General features: G+C 43.2%; 1 pseudogene; it reads right to left on the bottom strand.

Annotated features, from left to right (window-relative positions):
- Positions 1 to 823: 823 nt before the first annotated feature.
- Positions 824 to 6,769, bottom strand: part of LOC147724766 (uncharacterized) — a 90,216-nt pseudogene continuing 84,270 nt past the window's right edge.

Below are 6,769 nucleotides of genomic sequence, written 5' to 3'. Positions count from 1 at the left end.
TTGGACTTATTTCTTGTGCATTGGTTACTAATGCAAAATGTGTGATATCATGTGATGCTACAAAATGTAGTGTTGCGGCTAAATCATGCTATCTTATCTTCAAATTGTCTGGTTCCTCATTCTCTACAAACTGGATGTAGGTGTTGTGTCCCTCATTGTTGGCTTTAAGTGCCTGCAGCACATCACTGACACTGTTTGTGATATTCCACTAGATGCATGCTTCCCTGGTTTGAAAAGACCCTGTGGAAAGAAACTGTGGTAGGGACCTGTGTCTTTGTACTAATTTATTTTATGTAGTATTCCTTTTGTGACATCATCAATATGCCTGAAGCTGACAATGTAGACATAATTTGTTGTTGGCTATTCTGTGGGATGTTGTCAGATGTGTCCCTCATACCATGGTGTGTACGACTGCAGGAGATAATGTGATCATAGACACTGGAGCACGGGGTCATGTAATTTCTTTATATGTGTCTGACATCATGTAAGCCTATGAATTGACCAATGTAATAAAGATGTTGTAAACCAAGACTCTCATGTGTATGCCTTGTTGTGACATGGTAGTGTTCCAGATGAGTTCCTATTTACCATACAATATATCCATGCTTCCATGAGTCTTTACTTTTGCCATAGCAAAGTTCACATGGTTGTACTTTCACATTATCATATTTGAGAATGACAACAGGATACAATGCTTAGAAGACGTGAGTTTTTTATTGAGTGAACAGACCAAATTATTCAACTGAAACATAATCAGTGTAAAAAATTTAAAACAAAGCAAGAGATTCAGTCATGGTGGCTGAAAACATTGGAGTAGAGACCATTAGTCCTGGACTCCAAATTCCAACATACTCCTCCCAACAGAAAGGGAAATGTAGGTCAGAGAGAAAACACGGTGAAAGTGTTGCACACACACAGAGGAACATTTGGACTGACCTTTCTTGCTGCCGGTGGTGTTTTTCTTGCCATCCTTCGCTCCTGATTCCTTACATGGGCGTCCCCTCCTTCTGACAGTGAGGCGATCTTGAGCTGCTTGGCCAAGGGTGCTTGAAGGAGTATCCTCCTCTGCCAGGGCCTCCCTTCTTGCGGCTGCAGAAGATGTTGTACTAGGCACACATGCAGGGGTTGATGACAGAGGAAAAGCCCTGCAGAGGGTGGCGTTAATGTCCTGCAACACCCCTACCAGAGAGGCCACCGCGGAACGGAGGCTGGCCATCTCGGTGTGGACCCCAGCAACCTCAGTGAGTAGGCCCGCAACCTCGGTGTAGATGCCGCCAACCTCCACCTGTATCCCGGCAACCTCCTGGTATATGCCTTTATGAAGCTCATTCATTTCTCCCATCTCAGTTATGACCTGGCCCAATACCCTGTCAGAATCCTGGTATAGTCCCAGGACTTGTAGGATGGCAGCCTGAGTGTCCATACTCTCAGCTGACTTCCTCTGGGGGCCCACATTTACCCTCCCATAATGCCTAGCCCCACTGCCCTGTGCCCTAGGCACAGACTGCACCCTCCCACTGGGTCCTGTCTCCTCACTGACTAGATGGTGGTGGCGGTCTTTTGAGAGGCCAGGGCTGGTGGGCAGTGGATAGTACAGGCAGTACTTGGTGCACTTGTTATGAGGCCAGCGGTTAGCTGTGTTGTTGTTGCTGTGGTAAGAGGTGTGAGCACAGTGAGCCCAACTGTAGGTGTCTACCCAGGCTGATAGGATGAGCCAGGATGGTCATGGACGTCCACCACTTCAGGAGCATTTGCATCACAGAAGACTTCATCTTGTTCCTGGGGTGGAGAGGGACTCTGGTGGCTTACCTGCCTTTGCTCAGATGCAGTGGAAGATTTACCTGTTGAGAAAAAAAAAATACATGACCAATGGTCAAATTGATTTAAGTTGTTTCTGTCTGGTCAATTAGGAAATAGAAGGACTAAAGAGTAATTAGTTATTACTTCAGTCAGCAATTTGTATGGAGTTCTATTTGGTTACTAGACATTAGTTGTCATTCAATCTATATATCTGAATTCATCAGTTTATTGGTTGTGACGCTATATGTTCTTTGGGGTTTCCGGATAGGCATAACATCTTCAACACCCAGCAACACACAAAATGTAGATATATTGTGTGTATTTGTTGATTCTAATGCATCTTTAGGTCAAATTCAGACAACCAGGCAGGTTGGTTGTATAAGTGACGTTGTTCATCTTGTTAGATATCTATAGTAACCTTGCGCTGGAAATTAACAGTATGTATTTTATGGCTGACATATATTAGGGGTACTTCGTAGTTATGGCGTAACTCAGGCCAACAATAGTTTGAGTTGATATGTCCAGGACACCATCAAGCAAAGTTTTCAGATGTGTATTTGTGGTGAACATTGTCTGTACTTTACACATTTCATGACTAGTGTAGAGAAGTAGTAAGATTGTGGACAGGTGAGAATGTGGGTAAAGAGTGTTGTCTCTTAGTTGTAGTGACAAGGCCTCATGGCATCTCCAGTCAGTTCAATGTGACTTTATCCAGACTTGAGATTTGCTAAGCTGCATAAGTAGTATAACTCTGTAATGAGATGACCGACAGATGAGAAGGGGTGCAATGAATGTTGCCTCCTTGGTTTTAGTGACACGGCCTCGTGGTAGCTGTAGGAGCTATTAAATCTCACTTTAGCATCAGTTGAGAAAATGTAAGCTGCATGATTAGTGTAGATCAGGAGTAAGATGGCTGACAAGTCAGTGGGGACAGAATCAGTCTAGCATCTTGTTTGCAGTTGGAGTGACAAGGCCTCATGGTAGTTGTGGTCCGATTCTATCTCTACTTAGCAACACTTGAGAAATGGTAACCAGCATGACTGGTGTAGATCAGGAGTAAGATGGCTGACAAGTGAGTGGAGACACAAGCAGTCTAGCATCCTGTTTGGAGTGACAAGGCCTCATGGTAGTTGAGGTACCTTTTCTATATAATGAAGTCATGCCTCTTAATCAGTATGATTACATCATCTATACTGATGGTTCCGCCCAGCATGCAGTAGGGACAAAGCACCAGTTCTCGATAGCCTGCGCCGCCGTAAAGGGTCGCATGCAGGATGGAGAAATCCACCCTGAAAAAACCTACACACAGTCACTTGGTGACTGTACAGCACAGCTGTCAGAACTCAGGGCTCTAATTCTGGCAATGGAGAATATGAATCCCAGATCTCCACACGTGTGCTATGTGATTTGTATTATTGCGTCCAGTCTTACAGTGAGTACCGACACGGCTGGAGTCTGAATGGATTCAGAGATTCCATGGGCTGCACCATAAAGCACAAAGCTCTTTGGGGACAGGAGGCTAAGCTGAGAGAATGCTTGCCACAGACTCATGTGATACACACCTTGAGTCATCAGCGTGTGGGAATACACATTACGGGGAATTCAGTGGGTGACAAAGCCGCAAAAGCAACAGTGCAAACTGCTTGTTCAAGTAGAAGCGTAGATAGGGACATCATGGTGGCACGCGATGACACCCAGATGCCGAAAGGCTTTTTAGCAAAGTACTCCTGCCAGTTAAGTGAGCAAAATATATAATAGGGATGGAGTTATACCAGACTCAGATTGCAGGTTATGATTAATCCTAGCAGCACATGAGGGCCTAGCTTCTGCACATTCAGGGGTGGCAGCTACAATTTCTTTATTGCAGTAACACTATTGGTGGCCAGATCTTCACTACTAGGTCCTCGAAAACCACAAAAGTGCTATTGGTAGGCTATATACAACAAAGTGTGGAAGTTTCCCAGCAGGAGGCTGCTAAGAGACTGCACAAGATTGACAGAGCACATTTAGAAAGGGCTCTTGCAGTGGTAGATAATAGTAGGACTACTTTGTCCACTAGGATATACTCTCACATAAACAACAGAAAACATTACCACCACAACACAATGTCATATAACAAATATGCACATACATTCTTGTTACACATTACAGTAAAAGATGTTTGCAGCAAGCAGTTCCTTAACTTACAACCAGGGACATGAAATAGCCTAGTTTTGGGCTGTCTTGTATCATAATTGTTAAACAACTGAAACAGCTGTATGCTACCACCTTACAAAGCATAAAATGGTTGTTGTCCCAAATTGCATTTGTTGATGTCACTAAAGTAACAACAGAGAACATTACAATACAAAACATAACATAAAACTTAAGCAAAATACCACGAAAAATACAGGACTCAACACAGCAAAACAAGAGAACCAGAGTACGACACAACAACCAGAGTAAAACACAGCAGCATAACACAATAACGCAGCACAAAAACACAAATGTACACAGAAACAACACATCACATCAGCACCACAAAAAAATGTATCTCATTACTACAGCACAGCAAAACAACCTAACGACACTGCACAGAAGCCTAAAAAACAATGCAGCACAGAACAAGACGGTAACACAACTCAAAATGACACACACAATAGAACCGAATATAGCAGCAAAACAGAACACACTGACACAACCGATACACAAATACCATACATCAGAGTAACACACTTGTACAATTTTACAATAGCACAACAATTTACCACAAAGCGGCAACGTACAGCAAAAGACAACAAAAGCAAAACCACATCCCAATTATGTCGCAATACAAGTATATTCTAATAGTCCACCCAGAGTGAGGGAGTACAAATAAGTTTATTAGGTAAATTAATACCCTCAAATGTTTTACATATGAATACAAATTGCATCAATTTGTTTTATTTGATGGAATTTTATTTTAATGTGCAAATGCTTTGTGGGTATTCAATTCTCTAATAAACGTTTAAGGTGCTACATACATCAACAGCGCTTTCAGTGCTAAACATGTTGTTGCGCACCATGACTGAGATTTACATGGAAGGCAAATTCGGAAACTGGTATAGGGATAAGCAAGCAGTATGGAAGTCTACTGGTATTGTAAAGATACATATGCTAGGGTCAGGGCAGTGCAATGACGCTTCACATTTTAGTAGTGTGTGAAAACTGGTGGCAATGTTGATTTAGGTGTGGTGGTGTTGTGCAAAAGTGGGCATTGTAATGTGTTTCTTGCAAACCTGGGAAATTGGGAATGGAAACTGACAAAGCAATTAGATGCTTGGTTAACAGAGTTGAGGGGCTGCAATTTATATTTTGGAATTTATTGTATGCTCAGCATTCTTAAACATCTATTTTGTGTTTTTCTTTTAGTGCATGATACACCAGAATATTGTACAGACACCTCCTAATTATACTTGTAGTGTGTGAGACTAGAGCATCAGACACTGACAAGAAAAGGAGTCCTGGCATCCTGCTCACTCAGAACCCTAAACAAGCACTGGTTCAATGTGCAGACATGGCCCAGCTGAGCAACAATGATCAGTCATTACAAGCTGGCACATTGAGTAAACGTCTGCCATATTTCATCAGAATTCCTGCCAGGTTGGCACATGGAGCATTATATTATTAGTTGTACCACAAAACATTTTGTTACATGTGTAACATGTGCTACCTGAGCAACAATCGGATACATTTTGAACATGTGATGGCATATCACTGAAGTACAATGCACATTCAATGGCATCATTTGTACTCAGACTTTATTTTTGCAAGCACATTTAGATGATAAGTTGCATGTCACTGGAATAGTGATGGGCATTATTTCCTGCACATGAATAAAAACAGATTTTATTTCTTCTGATTGGGATTTCCCTTCAGCATTAATGTGTTAGAGACCCTTCTCAACTTTATCATTTTGGCAGCCGAGTTGAAAGTCTTAGGTGGAGGTGAGTTTAGTTTGATTTTCAAGGATGAGAGGGGCAGTAATATAGTCAACCTGTCTTGCAGGCTTAGGGCACAAAAATCTCAAGAAAGAGTCACTGAACTTTAGTGTGGATGGTTGTGGGGAACCCCACGAAATAGGAAGTCCAGTAACAGGCGCGGTGCGTCCATAGGGGCGTGGGGGCGTAGCCTCCCCGCCCGCAGCCTCCCACAGCCGCCCGCAGGAGACGCCGAGGGAGAACTGGCAATACATGCCAGTCAGCATGGCGTCGAACCGCCCACCCCCTTCAGAGACTGAAGGGGGTGGGTGGTCTGGCGTCATGTTGATTGACATGATTATCACCAGACACCAGGGCAAAAGGGAGACAGCAGCACAAGTGCGCATGAGTGGGGACGGAGGGTGAATTTTTTACCCGTGCCCACGCATGCGCACTTGTGATTCCACTTTTTTGCGCATGCCCATTAGGAGCCCTTCGGTCTCCTAATGGGCGTTCTGCGTGCGCAGTGTAACCTGTGCCCCTGCAGTGCCACGATTGGCTGCAAGGGGCTGCCAGTGGCATTCGACGACTAGTATTGAAATTTCAGTGTGTGGTCTTACCACATCAAGAGTAAAGTGGCTCTCATTATGAGGCCCTACATCTGTGTTTGACTTAATGCCATTAACTGGCTTATAGAAATGCTTCGGAGCAGACGGAAAACAAGCATTATTGCCCCCAATTTCTTTTTTCTAAAGTTATCATCCAATTCAGCCTAGATGCTCCAAAAGGTGTTTGTAGTTTAGGCACCTAAGTCTTTTCATTCGGTCACTCAATTGCTTCTGTTACATTTTAATGAAAAGTACTAAAGTCTGTTGATGTTTAGTGAATTTTCAGTGAGGGATTTTACTTTAGGGCGCCATTTGGAAATAACACTGTAATGTCGAATTTAAGTTAGTGTTTTCAGCTTTCAGTGCAGTACCATAGATGGGGCTATTTGGGGCTATTCATGGCATGCAGACCCAATGAGGGTC

The sequence above is a fragment of the Lissotriton vulgaris genome, chromosome 4_1, assembly GCF_964263255.1.
Source record: "Lissotriton vulgaris chromosome 4_1, aLisVul1.2, whole genome shotgun sequence".
NCBI classification, from domain to species: domain Eukaryota; kingdom Metazoa; phylum Chordata; class Amphibia; order Caudata; family Salamandridae; genus Lissotriton; species Lissotriton vulgaris.
Note: the sequence above shows the minus strand (reverse complement) of the source record. Positions and strands in the feature narration are given on the sequence as shown.